The 27,902-nt window shown below is 40.2% G+C and overlaps 1 long non-coding RNA gene and 1 pseudogene across 8 annotated transcripts in view; both read right to left on the bottom strand.

The window, feature by feature from the left end:
• LOC131755511 (uncharacterized) overlaps positions 1-6,214 on the bottom strand; it is an 83,409-nt gene extending 77,195 nt beyond the window's left edge. For 5 of the 8 annotated variants that reach the window (XR_010840348.1, XR_010840350.1, XR_010840349.1 and 2 more), the window contains exons 1-3: positions 5,457-5,666; positions 3,971-4,047; positions 2,870-2,996 (exon numbers count right to left, since the gene is read on the bottom strand). This is a non-coding gene — a long non-coding RNA (uncharacterized lncRNA). Of the gene's footprint in view, positions 1-2,869; positions 2,997-3,970; positions 4,048-5,456 lie in introns of all 8 variants that reach the window. The other 3 variants (XR_010840352.1, XR_010840347.1, XR_010840351.1) reach the window with 1 other exon arrangement.
• Positions 1-27,902, bottom strand: part of LOC131755466 (RNA/RNP complex-1-interacting phosphatase-like) — a 572,095-nt pseudogene that overhangs the window by 326,350 nt on the left and 217,843 nt on the right.

Below are 27,902 nucleotides of genomic sequence, written 5' to 3'. Positions count from 1 at the left end.
ATCTCCCAGCTCTGACCACTGAAAAAGTCTAGAAACAACTGATGTCATATCAAAACGAATCAGGAGTCACTGAGAAGCTCCAACTAGCCAAAAACAGGGCCTCATTCAGAATAATAACTGTAACGGAGCCTACGGTGATATGAATAAATAAATTTTAAAAAATTGGTCACCACCACTGGAGGATATTTGTGAATCAATTATTTTGAAAACTGTTAAATAAAAGAAGAGGGCTTCCCTGGTGGCGCAGTGGTTGAGAGTCCGCCTGCCGATGCAGGGGACACGGGTTCGTGCCCCTGTCCGGGGAGATCCCACATGCCGCGGAGCGGCTAGGCCCGTGAGCCATAGCCGCTGAGCCTGTGTGTCCGGAGCCTGTGCTCCGCAATGGGAGGGACCACAAGTGAGAGGCCCATGTACCGGGAAAAAAAAAGAGAATCATGCCTCTACAACTGGGCAACCAAGTAGTTGATGAACGGAATCTTCTCCTGATAGAAATATACCCAGCTAATAAGTGAAAAAAGAACAACAGAATTCACCAGTTTTTGAAGCCTCAACTGAATTAATGGATGGAGGTATAAATCATCTGTGACTGCTAATATCACAGAAAGAGACAATTATATGTCTCCATGGAAGAACACATCACCACCTATGAAACTGTCTTGACAAAACAAAACATGCAAGCTTCATTCTGATCAACGACAAATTTACAGGAAATAAAAGGATTGAAGAATATGGTAACCACACATGAAGTGTAATTATCAGAATCTAGATGGGACAAATTACCTGGTTTCTTTAAATATAAAATTCAAGGAAGAAAAAAAAGTGAGAGACATGGAGGGAGAACCTATAGATTAAATAAGACTTCAGAGAGCTAAAAATCAACGGCAAAGTGTGGACCTTATTTGGATCTAATTCAAAATTCTTAAAAACATTTTTTGTGACATTTAGGAGACAACTGCCAATTTGAGCACTCACTGGGTATTTAATACTAAAAAATTATATTAAGGAATACAAGTCCTATATTTTAAATATACATACCAAATATGTATAGATGTAATTACATGTTGTCTCGGAGCTGCTTCAAGATACTATGGAATAGGGTGAAACAGGTGGGGGTATAGATAAAATGTGACAGCCATCAGTTGGTAAATATTAAAGCTGGATGAGTTCATGGGTATACAAGGAACATTCACAGTATTTTGTGTACTTTCGTATATGTTTAAAATTTGTGATAATTGTTTAAAAACAAGACGACACGGTAGAAAAGTTTGGCAGTTTCTCAAAGGTTAAATGTACAGCTACCATATGATCCAACAACTCTGCTACTACCTACACTGCATATCTAACAGAACTGAAAGCAGGGATTTGAACAAATAGCTGTACACCAATGATCAGAGCAGCATGATTCACAATAGCTACAAGGTGGAAACAACCCGTGTCAATCAACCAATGAATAACAAACTACATTATACACACAGTGGGATTTATTAAGCCCCAAAAGGAATGGCGTTTTGTTCCATGCTATAACATGGATAAACCTTGAAAACACTAGGTTTAGTGAAATAAGCCAGACATAGAAGGACAAGTATTGTACATTCAACTTACACGAGGTACCTAGAACAGGCAAATTCATACAGACAGAAAATGGAATAGAGGTGACTAAAGGCTGGTGGGAGGGAAAATGGGGTTGTTACTGTTTGGTGGTTACAGAGTTTTTGTTGAGGATGATGAAAAAGTTTGAGTTGTAGACAGTGGTGATGGTTACACAACACTGTGACTGTATTTAATGCCACTGAACTGCATATTTATAAATGGTTAAAATAAATAGGATTTACGTATATTTTACCACAATAAAAAAAAGAGGGGGCTTCCCTGGTGGCGCAGTGGTTGAGAGTCTGCCTGCCGATGCGGGGGACGCGGGTTCCTGCCCCGGTCCGGGAGGATCCCACATGCCGCGGAGCGGCTGGGCCCGTGATCCATGGCTGCTAAGCCTGCGCGTCTGGAGCCTGTGCTCCGCAACGGGAGAGGCCACAACAGTGAGAGGCCCGCCTACCACAAAATATATATATATAAAAATAAAAAAATAATAATAAAAATGAGGAATAACTGATTTGAAATTTCAATTCTTCCTTTTCCAAGAGTCAGTTTCATCGTCTGCAAAATTAGTAACTGTAGTTGTCTATCCTCTGAGCTTAGTGCAGAGTAAGCACTCAGTAGGAGATATCAGTACTACTTCCACTTCAACAGCAAAGGATTCCTGTGAAGATTAACTAAGTCAGTGGATATGAAACAACTTTCTAAATGGCAAACTGCTATACAAATATTAAGAAACATTAGGTGTTACTCTCTCCCAAGGCCATGGAACAGGACAGAAGAAGGATAATTCCTTTGCACTGGCATGTCCTACATGGGCCAAGAGAATATATGGGTTTCTGTACTATATCAGAAGGTATTAGGAAAAGAAAGCATAAAACTTAGACAACAATTGTCTTTCACTGTGATGCTTAAACATACTCAGGTAACTGCTGAAAGTAAGTGCTAAAGACATAATGGACATACCATTCTTTCCTTTCAGGCTACTACTATTCTTACTAAAAGTTTACTTCATTTTCAAAATATAGAACATGGAAGCTTATAGAATTTCTTAAGCATATCTAGAGCCTACTGCCAAATACTATAGTTCAATTCATACCTTTCATCTCATTTTGAAACAGGAATTAGAAATGTGTATTTAAGGAAAACACTAGCTTCCCTTTTTGAACCCATGAAAGAAGGCCAGGATTCACCTTACCATAAGATGATAAGCACTGAAATACTATGAATTATTACAGTATCAGAAAGAAGGTCATTTTCAATTAAGGGTTCCATTTACCTCTGGCTTGTAATAGCAGCGAGTATATGTTAAGTCAGCCCAAGTTCTTCACTCTATTCTTGGAGTTTGTAAAAAAAAGATCCAAGGGGGAAAAACATTATTCTGGAGCAAGATTCCTTTCAAAACTCTGTCAGAAAGAATAAAGTAAGAACGAACATGTGTTTAAAATCCTTTATTATATTATCCATTTATTCAAACCCTGTGATCCTAACATATGAGATTCAAAGTAAAGTTTCCTCCTCTGGAATTTACAAGCGGTATTTCAATCCTTTCCCCTAGAGAGATTAGACACAAAAAAATAAGCCCACTTCTAGACATTTATTTCTATGTTTGTTTATTTCATGTTAGTCTCCAAACCAGACTGTAAACTCCCAGAAGGCAGGGACCCCATCAATTTTGCCTACCACTGTATCGCCAGCTCCAAGCAGAGTGCCTGTAAATAGACACATAAATACTTCCTGAATATCTACCTATATGAAGGATGGCTTTCACTGCTAAATATTTTTTTATGTATTTGCCTTATTTATGTACTCTGTTCCATTGATCTGTTTGGTTATTCAAGTGCCAGCAACACACTTTTCTTTTTAAATTAGTAGACTACTTTTAGAGCAGTTTCAGATTCACAGAAAACTGAGTAAAAAGTACACAGTTCCCACTTATACCCTCTCTCCTTCACCCCACACAACCTTCCCCGTTATCGACGTGCCATACCAGTGTGCTTCATTTGTTAGAATTCGTGAACCAACACAGACACGTCATTATCAATCAAAGTCCATAGTTTATTGCATTCATGGTACAAGTAACTGACTATTTCTTTATTTCTAGTATAGTCATCCCCAAACATTTACATACTGAGATACATATTACTTTCTTAAAAAGTATTTTGTTCTTTATTTATAGTTAGGGCATTCCATTGGTTTTTTTTATATTAAATACAAAAGTAGGCTGTATTTATCTATGAATTCCATTTCTGGATAGTAAAGGAGGTATTAAAAAGTATTTGCTATAAAAAGGGAAAATGGACTACGACAGAGTTGAGAGCCAGGGCTCTATATGGTAAATTCAGATTTCTGGAAGCATATGGTATTAACTTTCGCTTACCTTTTTTAAAGGAACTTTGAAAGCAATGCAACGAGTCCCAGGGCATCCACTGTCCCACTGGGAGATAGTCTTTCCACCTAATAATATAGTTTTTGTTAGGCAAATTTTATCTTAGGCTGTCTCCCTGCATAGGATAAACGCTCCTTGAAAATGGAAATCATATCCCTCTATACTAGGTCTCTCTCCTCTTTCTGCTTTGCATTTTGCTGCTCCACTTATTCAACCCCACCTACTAATAACCTATACTTCCCTTGTTCCTGTTTTCCCATCTTGAAAACAGATAAAAGGCAACTAAACAATGCAAAGGTCTCAACAAATAAGGGATATCTAAAACCAGAGACGCCCACAACTTCTGTATCCCTGATAAAACCTAGCCCGGTGTTGACTTCTAAGGTATCATGAATGCATGCGTGTTGACTGAAATAGTTTAAACTCAATTCTTCCACTTCCCAGTTTATTTTTAGTCCTCATACAAAACCTGATAACAAAATTCCTTAATGCTAGGAATCACAGTGAAAACTAATATCTGAACTGACTTCTGTAAGATGAGTTAGAACTAAGGTTAATTCAGTGTGTCTGAAGCATAGAAAGTGAGGACAAAAGTGGCACAAGATGGTGCTAGAGAAGCAGAGAGGATTCTAGACCACGCAGAGACCTGAAGGTCAACAGTTGGTTTTCTATTCTCAAAAGAATGTTTTGGAGCGATGGTTATGAGCAATGCTCCAACTTGCTGTTAAGGTTTCTTGTGTGAAGAATGGACTGGAAGGAAACAAGAAATATGGACGCTAGTTAAGACCTAATTGCAACAGGCAAGTTCAGTATTAGGATGTTGAGGAAGAGTTGACAGATTCAAAAGAAATTCAGGAGATAAACTGAAGCGGGCTTTATGGGGTATGACATGGAGGAAAGGAAAGTCTTCGGGAATTAAAGGGTTTACTGCACACATGAGCAAAGTCTCAAAATTAATCTTTTGCACGTACAGAGGTAGATCTCTCAAATGACACCGGTTAGGAAGCAACAGTACGCCCTTTATAATTCCTAGAGACAACACAGATCAACTGTTTCGATGGAAAATTCGGCGGTACCGGTGCGTTTTTTCACTCAAACTTACTTCCACTTCCTCTTACTCACATTTTCTGTGCCAAAACAACACAGCTTGAGGAATTGAAGGGGATTCTATTTTGGTAATTAAGGAGTGTCTGCAACACTGACAGCCCCATCTTCAAAAGCAGTCCCTCTGCATGTTACCCGAGGAGCAATGGCCAGAGCCTCCCTTTTAAAACGATGGGGGGAAATCAGAACATCACACACCGTCGCTTTCAGCTACTGTGAAGTGAGCCGCGATACGACCAATACCCTCTAGCACAGCGCGGACGGGGCAGCGCGCGGGGGCAAAAGTGACAGGAGACAGACAGCACAAGAGACAAAGCCCACGCCCAGGGGCTCTGAGCTCCACCCGCAACGCCCAGGGGCCAAGGTCTATTACCTTTCCGGGATGTGCTTTCCTTCCTCTTGGCCGACGAACGTCCGGAAAAGCCGCGACCCTGACCCCAGCGCCCTCGGGCATGATGCCACTGGCTCAACATGCCGCCCACCCAACACCAAGAGTGCCTAAGTCGTCAAGGCGGCGCCCCCAGTGCCAGCACAAGGACCCGAACCACAGGCGCCTAGGTACAAGCCAACTTACCTCGCGGACCTCCTTCTACTGCGCATGCGCCACCGCCCGTAGAGATGACATCATCACGCCGGCCGACTCAGAGGCTTGATTAGTAAAGAGGACTCGGACGCCTGCAATTCCACACGTAGCCGGACGATGGCAGCAGAGGTCCATTAGTTCGTGTGTATATCCTTCAGAATTCCCATGATAAGGGACATGGAAAGTTGTCCCACTCTCCCAGTTTCTTGTGTGGTTCTTTCAGATATTTCCCAGGTGCTTACGTTCACACTTGTTGCATCTTGTATGTAAGTATTTCTACGTAATGGATAGCCTGTATTTTATAGAAGAGCAGCATACTATACCTAGTCTACAATCTGTCTTGGATAGTGATTTTCCCAATTTGTGCGTACATCCATTCTCTTCTGTTTAATAGCTGCGTCACATTACATAATTTACATGGCCAGTGCAATACTGATGGACTTTTAGTTGTTTTCACTTCGGGGTTCTTTTGGTTTTTTCCTCTGTTACAGATAGGCTGCAATGTGAACCTCTTTAGAAATGTATATAGCTATATATAAATGTGTAGACATAGAATTTCTGGAATGAAAGAGATGCAAACTTAAAATATTGAAAGATTTCAGGGGCTTCCCTGGTGGCACAGTGGTTGAGAGTCCGCCTGCCGATGCAGGGGACATGGGTTCGTGCCCCGGTCCGGGAACATCCCACATGCCGTGGATCAGCTGGGCCCGTGAGCCATGGCTGCTGAGCCTGCGCGTCCAGAGCCTGTGCTCCGCGACGGGAGAGGCCACAACAGTGAGAGGCCCGTGTACCGCAAATAAATAAAGAAAGAAAGAAAAAAGAAAAAAATATTGAAAGATTTTTCAATCAATCTAATCTGCCTAATCAACCTTCGAAAATATTCTATCAACTTATACTCCATTCACAGTGAAACATTTATTGGGTTTCTAATATGTGCCTGGTATCATGCTGGAGGTTGACAGTATGTATTTACATTTTACACAATACCAAAAATAGCCTGAGAAAGGTAAGAGTGGAGCTCAAGTATAACATTTGCTCACAGTATCAGGCATAGTGATCTGTACCCGTTAGAAAAACTGTGAATCCTGCCTCAAGTGGAACAGCACAGAACAGCATGTCCTACAGTAGGTCTGAAGGTATAATAGCATACCAAATTCCATTGTTATTTATAATAAGAAATGCTTTTTGTTAGTTTTACTTTTTACTTTTTTTTATCCACTCTGGAATAATCCAGGGGTAATTAGAACTTCTTACCTCCTTTAGCCCCAAAGGAGCCAATTCATCACAAACTGTCATGGATTCTGATTCTAAATTACCAAGAGCGCAATTTCTAACAGAGGCAGGGAATCTTCTTTGTAATTAAAGTGATTGACTTCTTTGCAGACGCAGTAGCATTTCACTTTTTAGTTCTGTTCATTCGGATCAAATGTGAGAAAATTCTTCCTCATTTTATTTTCCTTCCAAACAACATGATACAACAAACATTAATCCCAGAATGATACAAGGCCAGACCTGCAAGGGACTTAGGCAGAGCTGGACATCTATCAATGGATCTTGTCCATTTTACGGGGTCTCAGTGGCTCCTTAAGATCTAAAGGGGAAAAAAGCGACTAATTATTTGTTACATCACATAGTTCACCTAAGGGCTTGCCAAACCTTCCAGCATCTGCTAAGTTGTGACGAGACAGCATTAGATGTTTAGGTAAACATAGACTAGCATGGAACAGAACAATTTTGTTTCTTGTGCAGGCAAAGAACAGAGCCACAGTGCTAGGGATGAAGCGGTGTGTGGAGGTAAACATAAGCAACGTGGGAACAAATCTGTTTTTTCTCACTTCGGTGGTAGGAACATGATTATGTGCTGTCACATTGTGAAAGACAAAACTAGTCAAAAACAGTTTGGGAGAAGGAGGAGGACACTCCGGAGGCTCTAAAGGAACGAGAGGCCACCAAGGCTGACACAGATCTCCCAAGGCCGGAAAGACACCTGTCTGTCCACTTTGCTTTTCCTCTTAAAGACTGGCCAGTTGTGGCTCCCGCAGCCTGTTGACCTGGGGCCTGCATCCTTATCTCCCCTTCCCCTCTCTCCACGTGGTCAGCAGACTGGCATCCGTTCACTCACTTGAGACATACAAAGGTCAAGGTTTTCGCTCCATGAGTACCTTCCAGCGATCCGTGCTCCAGACAACAGTGACTATCCTTTGTCCTGGTGTGAATGCAGTGGCTCACCGTTTTCCAAACACTTTCGCACATATGTAAAGAAGAGTCTGGGAGGCCTCCACGATTTTAAATTTTAGTAAAAAATGAAATTACATAGTAAGCTTTTGAAAAATGAAAACATCCACGTATGTGAGATTGTACCTCTGCCTTTACTGCAGGCTGTTTGTGAAGTGCAGGAAGCCCTGCCTTTCCATTCATTAAACAGACAGTGGTTGAGCACCTTCTAAGGGCAAGGCAGGGTGCCAGGTGATGGAGGTGGAGAAACAGGGCTTAGTCCTTGCTCTGATGGGGAAGGCACGTAAGCAGACACCCTCGGCACAGGAAAACACAGAATGAAGGGGCTGTGATGAGATAAACGGGTCACGCTTATAAGAACAAAGGAAAAGAGCATCCTTCCAATGCAGGAGACACAAACAAGGGCAGGAGGTTGGCAGGTGTCTTGAAGGAACGTCAGTCTTGCTGAGCCGGGACAGGATCTCCAGGCTTACCCGACGTAGCATGGGCATATATGCACGCCACATTCCAAGAACCAGAAACACAAGAAAGAAGAAGCCAGACCAGACACCACAAAGCTGTGACTGTTAGGCTCAGAAGTCTGGGCTTTTTTACGCACCAAGGAGAAGCACGAAGGGGAAGTGACCGTCCAACGGGCTGTGCTGGTCGGGGCAGGGAGGGGCAGAGGAGGCTGCTGACATGATCCGCGGAGCACTGACAGAGCTGGCTGTGGCAACGGGAATGGAAATAAGCGGAGATTCAAGAGACTTGGGGCCGGTACAAACCACAGGGACTTGTGACCATCAGATGAATGGATGAGGAAGGAGGCAAAATAGACTCTGAGCACTATTATATGTGAACACTTGGATGGCGTCCATGGACTGACCGGCTTTTGCTGTTGAAACATTTACTGTGTTTAAACAGTCACATCCTGCACTGAGCCCTTGTTTTCAGCTTTCAAACATCCCCGAGATAAGTCAGGGAGTTATTTCAATCCTCCTTTTTAGAGATGAGAGAACCAAGACTGGCAAGTTGAGCCCTAAGCAGGAAACCCAACTAACCCAACCAATTGGTGCAGAACTCCGACGAAAGATCAGTATAGTCCTCATTACACAATACAACGAAACATGAAGACAGCTCAAAACTGTCCTAGCGGCATGTTTCCAGCCTAAGTGGGACAAAGTTCATACAACTTCAAACCGTGAGCTGTGTTGTAAGGTGGTTGGTAGACAATGTCCATTCCAAAAGCCAACGGAAAGCTACCAGTATGCTGAATCATTAAAACCATGGATGTACAGGATTCAAGTCTTACACCTTTCTGAACAAACTACCCTTCACAGACGCTATTTTTAGACTCACGTTTTCCCAACCTAAATTTCATAAGAGAACAATCTGTCTAAAAAACATGGAAAGAAATTCATTCAAAAAGGTTTAGATGTTTTAGGACTTTAATGTCCCTCACATGGTCAACATAAAACACTGACAATGGATGAACAATAGGGGAAAAGACTCTTCAGCAAAGATCTTCCCGAACTCAGGGCATCACTGGTCAAACACCAGAAAGAGAACAGTCACGTGAACAAACAGTAAGGGAGTTTAACAGAGATTTTTCGTTTAACAGCATAGCTGAAAAACGAAGAACCAACCAACCACCAACCAACCAACCAACCGTTCTTCTACCCACTGAAAGGAAAGTAAAGGCGAATCAGGGAGCTTCCAAATCTGGTGAAGCAGCTTAAAACGCGAGAGGGGAGGGGGAAGGGGAGGCACACAGCTGTTGAGAACGTAATACTATAATGCACAAGGTCAAGGATCCTAACAAATTCTCAAAGTCTCAACATATACCAACAAGAACCGTATTATTAGAAATATAAAGGCACAGAGATATAAATGCATAGAGATATAAACTACATGGTATGAAAAACAGACCTTGCCATATAAACATATAGTAAGTCACTTTTATTACTTTATGAGAATAACCATATAAGGAAAGAAACCAGAAGACCCCACTGCTGTCATCTTGCAAAGGATCAGAATTCAGCACCTAGAGGGCCCCACAATAACCTGCAATGGGCATATAATTAAACCCACAGGCGGCTCTGAATATGAGATCTAGGCAGAAAATGTAGAAGCAAAGACAACAGGAGCTAGAATTTGGTAGAAAAGCAAGAAAAGATTTTTTTTTTTTTTTTTTGGCAAAACATGGTCCTCTCACTGTTGTGGCCTCTCCCACTGCGGAGCACAGGCCCCGACGTGCAGGCTCAGCGGCCATGGCCCGCAGGCCTAGCCGCTCTGCGGCATATGGGATCCCCGGACCGGGGCACGAACCCGTGTCCCCTGCATCGGCAGGTGGACTCCCAACCGATGCGCCACCAGGGAAGCCCAAAGAGAAGATTTTTTAAAAGCTTCCAGTTCAAGTCATAATTAAGGTTAAGTTTCAACAGCTTGGCATAGCTGTGGATGTTTTGCTGTTCTCTGAAAAACTAAGAAAATCTATCATAAGCATGTTCATTCGAGAAAAATACTGTGTGTGTTTAGGTTTTTTAGCCATGCCCAAGTGACTTTCAATTTTGTACACTGTTCAAGGGCAGAGTGTATATTGGTTAGGATGTGCTCATAGCTGGTGCATCTCCAAAAAATGCTTCACAAAGGCTGCCAGCTTCTGGACATCTTCGATGGTGACAGCGTTATGCAGAGAGGCCCGAATGCCTCCCACGGACCCAGAAGAACCACCGATGCAGCCGCTAAGAGCAGGAGCACCGGGTTGAGCATCACGACGACCCTCCTTCCCGTCAACAGCTCCTGCGAGGGTCGCAGCACCTGACACCACCGTGTCCAACCTCCCACCTGAAAGCCAACGCAGGTGGCCAGGAGCATCACACATCTCAGTCATTAGAAAATTCCTTCCTAACGCTCACAGGTAACCTAGGTTAGCTCAAGCCTTCGATGAGCCTGCCGTGCAGGGGGCAGGGAGCGGGCAGCTATTCTCATGCGTGAGAACATACATCTTCCATGGAGCTTACAGAATTAACTACTCTCTCTGATGTTCAGGGGAGCAACAGTGTCTGTTCTTACACTGAACCGGCTTCTGCCAGCTGCACCAGACATGGGATGGCACCCTTTGTGCTGTCAGAGCAGAGATTTTCAAAGGTAATTCTGACCAAAGCTCCTAGAAGGTGTGGCCCCCCCATGCTCTCAGCCGTGGAACCATGCTAAGGGGTCTGTAAGCAGCAGCAGGAGAACCCCCGTAACAAATGGTCTTTCCCAACGAGTTACAGTACCTGCTACTCCAGGATGGGCAGCCTCCTACATGTGTTTCCTTCAGCGTCTGAAAACTAAACCAATTCTCTGACAAGCTTCTGGATGGGACGTGTACTCACCACCCATGCCCTTTCAGGGAGATCATACTGAGTTCAAGAGCTTTGTCGAGAAATCTTTTTTCTAAAGAATCATGTCCTTTGGTGTTGCCAATGCGGAATGGAATATTCATCTTGCTTCTATTCTGGGGCGCCACTGGACATCTGGAAAACATGTTTTTTGTTCCAGATTTTTTTCTGTAATGTGCAACTGCCATTAACAAAGCAACAGAAAAGTTTTAAAAACCATTTTCCAGATGCAAACAAGAGATTAAAAAAAAGGTCTGTGCCAGGACATTTATAATTTACATAGGGAGACCACTCTTGCATCTGGAACAGTGAGCTAACTAACATTCTCTTATTTGACTCATACTTAATTTCCAAGAGCCTCAGTTTCCTCATCTGAATATCGGGAATAATAATAATATCTCCATTTCATACTAGTTATGACAATTCAGTGCTACAACATATATGAAGCTTCCAACCCACGGCCGTCACACAGCAATGTGAATGACCCTTTCTCTATAAGGCTGCAGACAAAAACAATAAGTTGGTCCGAATAGTGGCTGTAAGATTTAAAAATAATGAGCAGCAGCTGTCAAAGCACTTAAAACACTGTATTGTCCCGAGCTGTGTGACCTTGAACAGGTGACTCAATCTCTCTGTTGTGCCTCTCTTGATGTGAGGACTAAATGGCCACAAATTCTCTGCAGCCCTCCCAGCAAGAGGTGGGGCCTAGTGCTCCACACCTTTTGAATCTGGGCTGGCCTTGCGGACTCGCCTTGACCAAGAGACTGCAACAGGAGTGATGCTGTGCAACTTCCAAGCTGAGGCCTCAATGGGCATGCAGCTCCTCTACCTGCCCTCTGAAAATATCACTGCCATGTAAGCAAGCCCGAGCTAGCCTGCTGGAAATAACAGGCCCAGCCCACAGCCAGCACCAGCTGCCAGACAGATGACGGGGGGTGGGGGGCATTTAGACTCTAGGTGGATCACCAGATGACTTTGGTTGAATAAGTGATCTCAGATGAGACCAGCAGCAGAAACCACCCCACTAAGCCCAGCCCCACCTGCTGACTGAAAACAATCCTGAGCACAAGAAATGGCTGTGGTTTTCAGTCACTGTCTTCAAGTGTTCTGTGATGCAAAAGTAGATAACTGATAGAATTTAGAACAGTGTCTGGAACACATTCAATGCTATGTACATATCTACTGAAGTCAATAAACCTGTCTCTTTATTCTCTGCACCTTGCACAGGCCTCATACAGACTCTCAAAAATGAATGTGTCAAGTTTCTCCTCGGATACGTTTGTATTGGACTTCAGATTCTCATTTGGAAAGTAAGCAAGCCAAAATTATCTTCCACTGACAACCAAAGGAGACAAACAGAAGAAGAGCTGGCATGCTATTCTGGATTACAGGGAAAATATGTAATAACTCTGTCCATTTTCTCAAACACATCCTGTCATTCTTCCACTTCTACAGGGTGGGATTCATTAAAAGTAAACAAGAAAGAAAAGCAGTGTGAGGAAACCCCCATTCAAAGATATGCTCGCCCCTCAGGGCACACACATAATTCCTGTGAAAGTTAATAGGAGTCAAGTGCACGTGGACAGACAGAAGAGACACAAGCAGGGAAAGCAACTATCTGCTAATAGGCTGTGAGCCTGAATTCTGGGCCCCCCTTTGCACAGCTAGGAGGTATCCTGGTTGACATTTACATTAAAAATGTAGTGTCTACCCTCTTTGATATTCTGCTGCCTCAGGCTCCCCAGGTGACAGTCCAATGATGGAGCTGGAGCAGCTAAAAGGACACGTGATTTAAGGGGAAAACATATTACAAGGGGGAAGAATTAGGAACCTGCATTTACAAAGAATCTGTATTTACAGTCGTCCCCCACACATTTACCCATCCTACTGTGAACGTAGGTGGTACCATGACAGCAACAATGTCATAACAACTAGAAATTGAAGATTAAATTTGCACGGTGCCCGAGAGCGTCCCTGGTGTGGGGCTGAGGGAAGAAAACGATGAAGGGGAATCAGCTGCTCACAACCTGGCAAAACGGCTGTGGAGGGAATTCAAATGCCACAGGACAAGCGCTGTGGAAGCACAGAGCTGAGCAAGTAACTCTGCCACACAGAAGGCTGAAGGTTTCAGAGGAAGGGAGGTGGGAGGGGCAGGACAGGGGGAGACGAAGGAAGGGCATCTGGCAGAGAGCTGTCTCTGCCAAGGCACGGGGGATCCCAGCAAGTTCTCTGCAGCACCTGGGGTGCAGGGTGCCTGGCTGGGGGCAGGACTGCAGACCACAGAGGGCCCTGCAGACACGCTCTCCTGGGAACTGGGTCGATCGGATCAACGAGGAGCATGCAGGTCTGCACAACAAGGAGCTCTGTGTTTTCGAAAAAGCACTATGACCGACATAGGGGCTGGAGGTGGGGAACCTGGGGGAGAGGCCTGCTAGAAAGCTCCCACAAAGAACTTCTAGGTCCACAGAATCAGGGCTCGTGGCCAAGACAGGGACACTGGGGAGTTTCAAGCATGGGCAGTAAATGCAAATGTCAACAGGGACCCAAGGGTCATAGAAATGAGTATAACAGGCCCAACACGACAGACTCAGCACAAACTCCCTATGTTACCTGTTAACTGTGAGGGCCCGTTCTTTACTCCCACAGAGAAACAGAGTCTCCCTTTTACTTAAAACATATGGCCCTCCCAGTGTGTTTTTCCCACTTTCAGAGACACGGGGATTATGAAATAAGACACCTGCAGTTAAGTCATCTTCCCATATTCCACTAAGGGCTCCAATTGTGTGTATTAAACCCTGTGAGCCACACGGAGCACTGCCGTGGGCTGTGCTGGGCCACCGCTCCCAGGCGTTATCACCAAATCCCAGAGCGGGGGCAGGGCCTGTGGCCTGAATGAGTTGGGGGCAGGGAGAAGGTGCCAGGCTGACAGAGCGCCAGCACGGGGCCGGGTGGGCGTGGAAGCAGCGGGTAATCCTGGGACTGTAAAGCTTCCAGTACGGAGTCTGAGCAGCGCTCCCCAGGGCGTCTATGATGGAAGCTGATGAGGATGGTTGTGACCGAAAAGGCAGTACCACAGTCAGTCATAGAAATTTAGGAAATCCTGAATTAACAGGGCTACAAGGGTTTCTTGACTCAACTTCCTAGAGCATCTCAAGTGCTCTGGTGAATCGTGAACTCCCAAGAGGATAATTCATATAGGAACACAGTTTTCCCGAAATGCATGTGGCTGAAAAACCCACTGCATCTCTGGGATGAGTATTCTAGAATGCCCACTGAGAAACCCCGGGACTTCCCAAGGTACCAGAGGGGTGTGTGTGAGGGGAAAGGCACCACCTCAGCAGGAAACAGCAGCTCACAAAGGTGGTGAGGGTTTAGAGGGCGCAAGATAACCGCAGGCGGTTGGCAAGGGATGACAAGACGCTCCTTTCAGTGGTGTCTGCTGCAAAAGACAAACCAGAAACAAGAAAGGGCACGGAGAGTGCATCCTGAGGTGAGAGAAGCCCACAAAAGAGTCACTAGGCCTCTCCTGACTGCCGAATTTTTTACATAAAAATTTAACTCTAAATTTGCCCACGATTAGGAAAACTAGACTAAAAATACAAAGATCTATTCCCTTCCATAGAGGTGGTTGCCATTAACAGTCTTTTGTGCACTTTCAGGTTCAGATACACAAATGTGTACACATGCATATATGTGTGTTTCAATATGTACATATATACATATATAGTATTTACAAATACAAACACTGTGGGTTTCTAAGTAGAATAATAGACATGTCCTTTTCTACACCTGCTCTTTTCCCTTTGGACCTGATGACGTATCAGGGCATCTTCCCAGCCTGCTCACAGGCCTTCCCCGAGCTCCACACACACGTTCCTCCCTACCACGGATGGATCCTCATTTCCTTCATCAGACTCCCCCCCCCGAAGGACATCCAGGTTGTCGCTAGAGTTTCCCCATTACGTAAGTCTCCCTCATCGGACTTGCGGGTGCCTGATTTGATGCACGCTTCTGTGCAAGGCAGAGTACTGGCAGAGGGCAGGTGCCTAGAAGTAAAAGTCTTTGGTCAAAGAGCAAGAGAGTTTTGAACTTTGATGGATGCTGCAAGCCTCGCTCCAAATTTGAACACATTTGTTATACTTAACATATGCAACGTGTGTTTGGTCCCTCGTCTACACCAGATGTTATCAGTCTTTAGAATTTCTGCCCATCAGAGGGAAGAAAATCCCATGGTTTTAACCTGCATTTCCTAAAGAAGTTGGCCCCTCTTCATCTGTCTAGTAGCCAGCTGTGTTTCTTCTGAGTGGTTTGCTCATACAGTTAGAAACCACCCACTGCCTTTATAAAATTTGGTTATCCTTTTGCATTTATTGGTGGGTTCTTCTCTGTATCAACAGTCACCATTATATGTTAATACACTACCAAACTTTTGTGTCTGTCATTTTGTTTTGTTTATGTCTTGAACTGTAGAAAAGTTTTACATTTTCATGTAATTAAATACCTTTGAGTTTATGGCCTCCGAGTTTTATGGCTTACTTAGGAAGGCTTCTGTACTCCCTACACTTACACAGAAATTCTCTCCTGTATTGTGTATTTGCTTCTTGCATTTAGCTGCATTTGCATCTTTTCGACTGACTAGAATTTGTGTATGCTGTGATGCCAATATCTAATTTCTGTTTAAATGAATTAGCAATGCTTCAATCAGTCAATTAAACAAAAAGTCAAGTTAGACTTTAAAATTGTCTAAGTTAAAATACAATTCTCAAGTAAACAGGGACCAGTTTCTGGACTTTTCCACCGATCTGTCTTTCCCTCTGCCAGTGCCAGTGGCTTTATATGTTGATGGATCATATGTTAACATTATATTTTATTAATGTTAACATGTATGTTTAAAATATTTCATCTACCCTTTTGCACTGACTTTTTCAGGTGAACACTGTACTGACTTCTAGATATTTACTAATTTTTGTGACTATTACGAATGGGATCTTTCCTTGTTTTCTATTGTTAGTTCTGGCTTACGGGAAAGTAACTGACTTTTACATATTTAGACACAACTCATCACAATTCTGAACATGATCATTTCTAGTTTATCCACTGATTCCTGCATTTGGAAAAAAAACAATCATTATCATGTGTGATTTTTGTTGCTTCCTCTGGAACCAGCCCCCGCCAACTCTCCGCATGTTCTTATCCTGCCTGATCCACTTCCCCGCTGTACCTGACCCTAATCTGTCTGCGCTGCTGTAAAACACTGTCTGTTCACAGGACTCTGATGACAAGAAAAGCTATTCATATCTGTAAAGCGCCAAGGGCTCTGCCTGCTTTATTTTATTTTGGGGTTGTCACTAGACACATCACATGCTTCCCTCTCTTTCACAAGGCCTGCACCCCACGTGAAAGGGAGAAAAGGTGACCGCATATCTGGATATGGATTTTGTCACTTCAAGAGCTTTATCATAGTAAAATTAATATCTAATGCATATTAAACACTATGTGTCAGGAGCCTCCTAGGTGCGTTCCATATGAACCACAAATAATATTGACAGTTAACCGTTAAGGAATAAACATTAAGGCTGTTTTAATTTGAGCACAATGGAAAATATAAGGGGTATAAGTTCTAGTAGCATTAAGGAAAAGAAAGAGTTACCAATTCTAATAGTAGGTTTTCCTTTGCGACCACTTTCCAAAATTATGGTTCTTTTTGTGTCTAGCAGCTTTGGATGGTTCCTTCACCGATGGAGAAGTTATCCACTGGTACTGAGAGAGAAATGATAAATATCCCATTTTAGTTACAGGTAATTGAGAGGGTTTGATCTTCATTCAAAATAAGGATATTTTAAGTTAATAAAAGGTCTTCAATCTGCATTTCTGGGAAGCCTACATTAAAGCATCACACACCATTTTCAGAAACAGAAAAGCCATTTCATTTGAATAAAAACTTAGTTTTAAGATGGCAGAAAGTACCTTGATAATTTTCTTTTAAGAAGGAAAGAAAAACACAAGCCATTAAAGAGAAATTCTTCTGAGAGAATTAAAACATGTTATATACCTCTGACTTGGCACTCCTTCCAATTTGGAGACCATTTTTCATAACTGCTTTCATCACAGAATGATTTAAAGTCAAATAAATTGAAATTAGAGTAATTATTTCCCAATGAGTGGCTATTTCCATTTAAAACCCAAAGCCAAGTAATTATTGCTTTTCCCTTAAAATTAAATATGAAATCTACATTATGCAATTGTACACTTATTTCCCCCTTTGTGTATTCAAATTTCTTCCTCAGAAACCTAAGATGCCATCTTGCAGACTGCCCACAGTGGCTACGATTTGGGCAGCAGCAAAGGTCAACTTGAAACATTTTGCATCTAAAGTAGCTTTGGATACCTTTGGATAGAAAATACAGTCTGAGCCATTTGACCTAATGTGCGGCCATTTTACAAAACAGCTCGACAGTTCTTACAGGTGTTAAACATAGAGTTACCCTATGACCCAGCAGTTCCACTACTAAATATATACCTAAGAGAAATAAAAACTTATGTCTGCACAAAAGCTTGTACGTGAATGTTCGTAGAAGCATATTTCTAAAAAAAAAGGTGGAAAAAATTCAAATGTCAATCTGAAAAATGAATAAACAAAATGTGGAATATCCGTACAATAGAATAGCATTCAGCTATAAAAGGAATGAAATATTGATCCATGTTACAACATGGATGAACCATGAAAGCATTATGTAAAGAAAAGCAGCCATTCTCAAAAGATCACATATTGTATGGTCCCATTTATATGAAATGCCCATACAAGCAAATCTGTAGAGACAGAAAGGAGATTAGTGGTTGCCTAGAGCTGAGAGGGTTGAGAGAATGAAAACACATTGTTAATGTGTAATGGGTTTCTTTGTGGGGGGACAGAAATCTAAAGTTGGATTGTTGTGATGGTTACACACGTCTTTTAGTGCTTACACTAAGAACCACTGAATTGTATTCATTAAAGGGTTAAATTATGGTATGTAAATTACATCCCAATAAAGCTGTTAAAATTATACTTTTATATTTATAAATTTGAAAATTCATCCAAAATTACAAATTCTTAAAACAGGCAACCTAACAAGACTAAACCAAGAAAAGAAATATCTAAAAACTTCTATATCTACTCCAAAAGTTGTTTGTATAATTAAGTACCTTTACAGAAAATGATTTCCAGGGATAAATGGCTTTCCAAGTAAATTCTTCCAAATATTTAGGGAAGAAATATTAGTAATCTTAGGTAAAACCCTTCCAGGAAACAGAAAATAATATATTGCTCAAAATTTTTATAAGGCCAACATAAGCTTCAGATCAAAAGTAAAAATATTACAAGAAGAGAATCATAGGCCAGTTTCTCTTTTGAACATGCATGCAAAATTTGTAAACAAAAGCACAAACTGTATCCATGGTATGTAAAACAGTAATATATCACAATCAAAGTGGCTTTCTTCTAGTAATGCAAGGTTGGTTTAATGTTCCCACATGAAACTGATCCCAGGAATGAATTAGAGTGGGGAAAAAAGTCATTTAAAAAAGAAGTCTTGGGCTTCCCTGGTGGCGCAGTGGTTGAGAATCCGCCTGCCGATGCAGGGGACACGGGTTCGTGCCCCGGTCCGGGAATATCCCACATGCCATGGAGCAGCTGGGCCCATGAGCCATGGCCGCTGAGCCTGTGCGTCCAGAGCCTGTGCTCCTCAACGGGAGAGGCCACAACAGTGAGAGGCCCGCGTACCACACACACACACAAAAAAAAGAAGTCTTGGGAATTCCATGGTGGTCCAGTGGTTAGGACTTGGCGCTTTCACTGCTGGGGGCCTGGGGTTCAATCCCCGGTCAGGGAACTAAGACCCTGCAAGACATGAGGCAGGGCCCCCCCAAAAAAAGAAGTTTTAACTAGGAGAAGCACAAGAGTGAATAAACATAACAGATAACGCCTTATGAAAAGTAGGTGAAGATTATGGAATATTTGAAACTTTTAAAACAAACAGAAATAGCTAAAGATTCAAGAGGATGTGACACACACACAAATCAATTTAAAAAAAGAGGATGTGACAAATGTTGTACATAGGCAAAAAATAAAATAAAATAAAATATACAAATGATGGGAGCCCCGAATTCCAGAAACCCAAGTCCCATCTCTGAAAATCCTCATTCAGTGGGATCTGGATTTCCTCTATGTTTAAAAACCTACAGGTGATTCTGATACGATTCATAGACACCGTGTAAAGCTTCTGCTTTACAGGGAATACTACCATATTATTTTGTTATTTTATAGTTATATTAACAGGTTGTACTATTCACAGATAAGTCTGAGGTCAAAATGCACTCCCCACTAGGGTTAAAAAAGGAACTAGTACTCTCTACTGCAACTTGGTGGCAGCATGCATGTATTGCAAGGGCAATTATTCTAGGAATCCAAATTAATGGAACATTTTAGAATTGGAAGACTACATAGAGGTCACCTAGTCACACTTCCAACTATTATAGTTGTGAAAACTAAGGCCCATATAAATGAAATGATTTATCTCCAAAGAGGGTTAGTGAAAGAGTGCGAAATTAAAAAATACCTCTGAACTTTTAATTTAGAGCTATTTTTATTAATGTCAATATTAGCTCAACCTTCAGTGTGACAGATTTGGGATTGAATTCTTGCTTGAATTTAGTCGTTGCGTGCCTTTTAGTAAGTTACTAAAACGCTTTTAACTTCGCTTTTCACATATGTAAAATGGTGAGCCTTCACTTTTATAGAGTATGAGATAGCCTAGCACTGTTTTTAACACAAACAAGTACTTAAAAGATTTTGCCTCTCATCCCTCTTAAACAACCTCTATTCTGTTCACAATAAAAGTGTCTTTCAGCTAGCAAAGCACCCCAGAGCTGACCACATTCTGGCAAGAGATATAGGATTCTTTTCCTTACTGGGGGGTTCTTTATACCTGATATTTGAACTGCACTGAAAACATGAACATCTCTTGTTGATACTGTATTAATGGATTGCATAGATGAATTTTTAAAAGTAGTATGCAGGAATTCAGCTGCCTTACTCTCAAGAAATATAATTCGATAGTGGTGGCTAGAACGATAAACAGTGTTTGGACAGGGAGTCCATATTGGATATGAACTACCTGTACTCTCATTCGTCTATTAAGAATAAATAGAATCCTTTCAAAATCTGTTTTAAAGGGCAGTTATTTTCTTCTGCCTCATTTAAGTTACCTGCAAGAAAAAGACAATCTCCTGAATCCTTGTTTAAAAGGTTTTTAATATAAAGCAAATAATTTTTGCAACATTTCCCAAATTTTCATTATCAAATTAGCTGAGGCTTCTCAACAATTATCATTTCACAACAATATCTCCATTTTCACCTTCTTTAAATGAATTGGCCTCATAGATGAGCCATTAAAACAGAGCTTCAGCCTCAACATATTTTCAAGTTTGTAATCAAACAGTATGAAGAAAACAGGATCAGGGAATTCAGCCATAAAAGTGAATGGATTACTGATACATGTTACATCATGGATGCAACTAAGTGAAAGAAATCAGACATGAAATGCCACACATTGTATGGTTCCATTTATACGAAATGTCCAGCAGTGGCAAATCCATACACAACGGAAAATATTATACATGAGTGGTTGCCAGGGGTTTGGAACAGAGGGAAATAGGGAATGACTGCTTAAAATGGGTGTAGGTTTCCTTTTGGGGTGATGAAAATGTGTTGCAACTAGGCAGTGGTGACAGTTTCACAGCATTGTGACGGTACTAAATTCCACTGAATTGTACAGTGAATTGTAAAATGATCAAAATGGTAAATTTTGTGTTATGTTCATTTTACTACAATAAAAAGGAGAAAGAATTAGGGAAAGACTTCGAGTTTGGGAAAGTAAGGTGAACTGGCCCAGAAAAAGACAGCTCTACTATTCAGTTTGCTCTCAGCTCTCCCAGTGCATTAATCCTCAGCAAAAAGTAGCCTGAACTTGTAGATGACAGTCATTCAACAGAGTCCAGGGGAAAGTAAATAAACTAAAACCCAGCTCTTCTTCTTTAGCACATCTATGACAGGTTACCTTCCTGCTCAGCCACATGGACATTCATGAGGACGTTTCCATTTAGGTGTCCTCTACTCCAGTACTTTACTCACAGCACATTCCCACATGTAGGCAACAGCATCCCTTAATTCGATGGAATCTGCAGTGCTGGTTATGATCAGTCTCATGAAAAGGGAAGGAGGAAAAAGCCTCCAAGTTGACTTGGTGGTCTTGGGATGAAATGGATGCAGAAGACAGCTTGATTGTTAAACTGGAAACTTTTATTTTCCTTTTCCTCTTCTTTTTATCTTTCCTCTCAGGTCTTCTGTCCACTTCCCACTGCCTTCTTTCAAACAGGAAAGACACTTATTAGCTGCTGGATTTTGTTGTTGTTGTTGTTAAAACAACTATTATTTTAGATTTCTTGTTGTTCGCTGAATGTTATTGTTTTTACTGCCAAATGAGCTTCGGTGCTTGATGTAGGGGGTCTCTTGGGAACTTAACTTTTTCAAGTTTAAGTGGAAAAGCCTTTGTGTTTGAATTGGCTTTTACTGGGTGCTTCAAGATTTGCTCTTAGCTCTTTGATGGGGGACTGAATAGCACTGTGTTTCCTTTAAGGTCCCAGTAAATAAAGGATCCCGTGTCCTCCTGGGTACTTTATCGTGATTTTGCTGTGTGTGCTCTCTAATAGCCAGATGCAAGTTCCAGGAAAATGACATATAAATGAATATAAATAATCTAATATTTTTAGAATCTGCTTTGGCCATACTCCTGGTCCCATTCTACTTCTTGTTGCATATGGCTTTAAAGAACATTAGCTATGTATATATTAACTATAATATATATACCAATATTAAATATTATGTTGCTGTATACATGTAATATATTACTGTTTAAATTAATGTATAACCATTATGTATTATATTAACATGTATTTTGCATAGCATATATTGTACACAAAATATATGACTAGTGCAATGTATTTATATGTTTAATATGTTCACAATATTAATATGGTATATCATGTAATAGATGATAAAACAATTCTATCATAACATATAAGTATATAATTATCTGATATAATGTGTTATAGTTAATGTATTCTATATAACACAATATATAATGTATTATTATAAGACAAGTATATTAATAATATAAATATAATACTTACATAAAAGTATATATTTTTAATTATACATTACACATACAAGTATGTATAACTATTTATAATTTTATTTATATAGGAATCTGTTCATAACAGTTGATGTAAAAATATGCAATGTTTTAAATCAAATGGGCCATAATCTCACTACCTACACATAACGACTTTTAAAATCTTGAACCCTGTCTAAATCATGCTTACATATCTCTCAACCTGTTTTTCTACACATGCACATATACACACATTTATACACAATATATATGTATACTACCAGTTTTCAGTTCAATGTATATAAATATATTATATAGATAATTATATTCCTGTGTATGTATACAAGTATAAATAAAAAGTATGTGTATAGGTATGTATTTCACATATTTATATAAATATATCATATAAATAATGTATGTGTCTATAAATACATGATTATATATGTACATACACAGAAATATTCTTATTTAAACAAAAGAGACCTAAATAAACATAATTCTCGAGGAATAAAACTAGTTATGTCTCTAAACTGTTTCAATAACAGTTTATAGTTTTATACTGTATGTGCTTCTATAATTGTTATGAACAATTCCCATTTGTTGAATGTTAAGTTGTTTTATTTTTTTGCCATCATTAATGAAGCTCTGAAGAATACGGTGGTCAAGATTACTTGAAAAACTCTCCTAAAAGAAAAGGGTTAGGTATGCTAGGTTAAATGTACACAACTTATTTTTAAGTGCATATGTGATTTCTGAAGTGTGCAGTAGAAATTTCCAGGACCCCTGGAAGAAGGGGAGTACATGTGTGAGAGTTCTAGCTATATTAAGAGTGGATTGTAGATCTTGGTAGCTTACAACAGAAGCTGCAAATCCTGTTTTTATAGAGCAAAATAGCAAATATTTTAGGCTTTGTGGACCAAAGAGTCAAAATTGAGGAAATTATTTAGGTACTTAAGTAACCATTTAAAATGTTACCAGTTAAAATGTGAACATTATTCATAGCTCATAGGCCATAAAAAATAGGCGGCTGTGTGGATTTGGAATACAGGCCATAGTTTAATGACACCCCTGCCCTGACATAGAGACTTCTTGATTAAAGTGTCCATGACCACATGGGAGGCAGGAGATAAGACTCCATCCCTACTAGATGGGAAGTTAGAACTAAGCCTATCTATCCCTAGCTTCACCTTTAATGAAAGGGAGTGCCAGTAAAAAAAAAAAAAAAAAAAAAATCTGCTGGCAAAGGGAGACTAAGACCAAATTCTCTTGGCCTCCGCTCTGGGTAGGAAACAGGTAGGAAATCTTGAGAATTGTGAACCCCAGATCTGTGTTCACAGTGTTTGGGATGCAAAGTTATCTGTGGTCTTGCGAACAGAAGGTAAGAAATTACCGTAAAATGCTCCCAGATCGGTGGTATCCCAAACACAGAACTAAACACTCTCTGCAGAGGGAGACCTTCAACCCGGGCCTATAGCTTCCCACAGATAAAGTTTAGCTCAAGCTGAGCTTATGATCTAAATTTACACAATAATGAAGAAATCAGCTACAATGGGAGAGAATCAGCAAAAACAATCAATACCAGAATTAGATTCCCAAGGCCATCCATCAGATGTTGGAATTATCAGGTGCAAGGCAGAAAATAGACATAATAATAGAACTGAAACAAGGAACAGGATGTTTTAAAAGAGTGGGTAGGCTCTTTAAAACATTTGTAAAGTACATGTCATTGATAAAGCTAAAAACTCAAAGGTTGTGTAAAACAGCAGATTAATCATGGAGAAGAGTGAAATTATGCTGTTTTTAAAAATATGGCAAATCAGATTTTCTGCGTAACTATGTAAGTCGATTTATCTTTAAAAAATACACATATTTTAAACACTTATTGGCTGTAAAATAACTAAAGGCTATTTCACAGGGCTTCTCTCCAAAGAAAAGTGACAAGTAGCAAAACACAGAAAGTCGAGGGGGAAAAATGTCAATATATACATTGCTATAGGGTGCACTAAGGCTTAGGCCAGCAACAATGTGGAGGTGCTGACCCATAGATACTTACAACTAAGCTGGAGTCTTCAAAAAGTTCAACTATTTATAACTAAAACGATTTCTTAAAATTAATAACCAAGTGTTTTAATTGACATCAGAAGAGCCAAACAATAAACCCTGAGAACATAGATAATAAAGATATGAGCAGAAATTAATAAAACAGAAAAAAGTATAAAATTGAGGTGATTTAGTAAGTCAAAAGAATATTCTTTGAAAAGATTTTCAAAACACACTTTGATTAAGCAAAACAAAAACAAAAGTAAATAATACACAGAAAGAATCAGGACGATGTTCTAGCAGAGAATACAAACAGAGAAGATATGAAATGCCAGTAAATTTGAACATTTCTGTAAAGTGGACAATTTCCTAGCTCCTAAAGTTTACCAAAACTGCCACAAGAGGAAATACATAGCTGGAGTTCTTTCACCAGTAAAGAAATAAAGTCAGTAGTTGACAATTTTTCACCAAGAAAATACCAGACCCACCCAGATCGTTTGGGTGGGGAGTTCTATCAAACTACTATTAAACAGATAACATCAGTATTAAAAAAGAAAAACTTCTAGAGAGTAGCAAAGGAAGAATGCTCCTTTATTCATCTTATGAAGTCTATATAATCCTAATACTGAAAATACATTAGGACTGTAAGGAAAAAGAAATTTACAGGTCAACGTTACTTGTAAATATAAAAGCAAAAATTTTAAACTATGACTTTAGCTACCTAAGTTCACTAGAGTAAGAAAAAGCATGAGCAAGTTAGGTCATCCAAAGAATGAAAACACAGTTTAATGTCAAGAATATATATCAGGGTTTCCCTGGTGGCGCAGTGGTTGCGAGTCCGCCTGCCGATGCAGGGGACGCGGGTTCATGCCCTGGTCCAGGAAGATCCCACATGCTGCGGAGCGGCTACGCCCGTGAGCCATGGCCGCTGAGCCTGCGTGTCCGGAGCCTGTGCTCCGCAACGGGAGAGGCCACGACAGTGAGAGGCCCGCGTAACGCAAAAAAAAAAAAAAAAAAAAAAAAAAAAAGAATATATATCAATAGATTGAAATGACCACATTTTATTTCTTTCATCTGTCTCTTTAAAAAATTGATAAGTACTTACATTGATCTCTCTTGTACTAGGCACTGTGCTAAGTCTCTTACATATTTACTCCTTTAAACCTTCTATCATCCCTGGGGGAAAGTTCTATTTTGCTTCCATTTCTTAGCTAAGACTCTAACCCCCAGGAAAGTAAAGCAACATTTGTAAGTTTTTGTGGATGGTCAGTGATGGGACCAGTACAGGAACATCCAAAGTCTGTGCTTGGAAACAGTGCCTCACGTTGACACTCACATTACAGATGAAAGGAAAGGAACCATGCGCTTACCATACAGATTAAATGTCACATGACAGGTTAAAGGAAAGGAACCATGCACTTACGTTATACATTAATACCCACATAACAGGTTAAAGGACAAAGAAACATGTGCTTCTCCCAAAAGTTGTCAAGAAAGCATATCCATTTCTAAATATATTTCCCAATTTCTGTTGCTTGTTTTCTGACCTTTGTAGTGCATTGTGCCATGAGGAAAATTTTAATTCTTATATAATTAAATGTGTCCTTTTCTCTTGGTATCTTAGAAAGGTGTTCGTAATGAATAATTCATGTCAAGTCTCCCAGGTTTCTGATACTTTTAGTTCCATTATGTTTTTTACTTTCAACTGGTTGCTATATCTAGAATTTGTTAATGATAGCCATATTTTCCCACTTTTGTTGAATAAGTTTTGCTACTGATCCAAAATGTCAATTTTACTTTCATCTCAAATCCCTTATGCTCTTGCATCTAATTTTAAGATGCTTCCTATTCCACTGGTTGTTTTGTCTATCTGAGGGAAAATGCTACCTTAATTATAATGGAATTATAATATAATAAATGTAATTAGTAAACATAATACCATATATAATAAATAGCATAATATAAATAACAAATTATAATTTACCATATAACAAGGTCAAAAGAGAACAAAAATGTACAATCACTTGAAATATCCATCCCCCAAAGATATTTTATAAAATTCAATATTCATTTCTAATTTAAAAGAAATAGTAAAATAGGGATTGACGAATGCTTCCACAGTAAGAAGAAATTATATATCTAAAAGAGAAAGAGGTAAATGATAAACTTTAGTAACACTGGCAATAAATGCAGGACAAGATGAAGATGCCTGATATAATGTTAAAGAAAAACTATTATGTAACATCGTTTTTGCGGCACTGATGAGTTCAGTGAAAAGAGAATCTCATAGGAAAGAGTATCTCGTTCTTCTTAATGTCTGTACACTTGTCCATTGCATGAACATAACAGCTTATTTAACCAATATATTACTGATCTGCATCTGGATTTCTAGGTTTTCATGGAATTGTATTTTGCACAGTTGTTACAAACTCTAGGACTTCCTCTTATGTTTATATCTTTTGAAAGAAACAGTACCTCCACAGATGACTTATCTGGGCTGGCTGCTAGCAGACTAAGGCTACTTCTCAGTTCTTCCCTTTACATTCCTAGTCAATATGAAAACGGAAGGCAAGAAGGTCTTCTGTTTAGAGACTGTAAAGATAGGTCTTGGTGATAAAGTCTTCGTGGTAAAGGCTAAAAATATCAACCCAGAACAAGTGTTTTTCCAGCTGTAACTATGTGTGACTCCCTTGGCTTGATTCTGTAGAGGATGTAAGACAGGACTGTAGGATCTGCCCTCAAAGTGCTTCCGGTAAGATGAGCTAAGTCAAGTATGGTGGCATATCTAATTCAAGACAAAATATAATGGCTCCTTTTCTCTCCTAGCAAAACTTGGTGGAGTGAATGTAGAAGTCACTGTAGGCTCTTAATTAAAGGAACAGAATAAATCTTGTATTGGAAGGTGATTATTCTGGTCTCTTTGTGGAGATGAATTGGAAATTGTCTAGAGGAAGGAAAATTAACTTAACCAAAGTTAAACTCATACATAATTGAGCATTAATTAAATATCTGTGGCCTATGTTTCTCTTTGATTCATAATTTCTCCCAATTTATACACCTCTTTGATACCCGACTGATCATTGTCAAAGATGCAATTAACAATGATTATTACTGTGTATTAGGTTTTGCCTGGGCCCTGAAGAAACCATCCTAAATTACGAGCTATGATTGTCACTTGATTTTCTCACAAAGAACAATCAGAACTCGTGGTCTTAAGTGGCTTGGAATGTGAAAGTAAGAAGTCTCTTAGATATTACTCGAGGACCCCACAAAAGCCCTTTGGTGAAAGTTTGGTAAACATTGGGCCTCTTAAAATTAATTCTTGGAGTGTGTTACGAAACATGACTGAACCAAAAGGATAACGGTGTTTCTGGTTCTGTTGTTAGCAT

The sequence above is a fragment of the Kogia breviceps genome, chromosome 4 (genome assembly GCF_026419965.1).
Source record: "Kogia breviceps isolate mKogBre1 chromosome 4, mKogBre1 haplotype 1, whole genome shotgun sequence".
NCBI classification, from domain to species: Eukaryota; Metazoa; Chordata; class Mammalia; order Artiodactyla; family Physeteridae; genus Kogia; species Kogia breviceps.
Note: the sequence above shows the minus strand (reverse complement) of the source record. Positions and strands in the feature narration are given on the sequence as shown.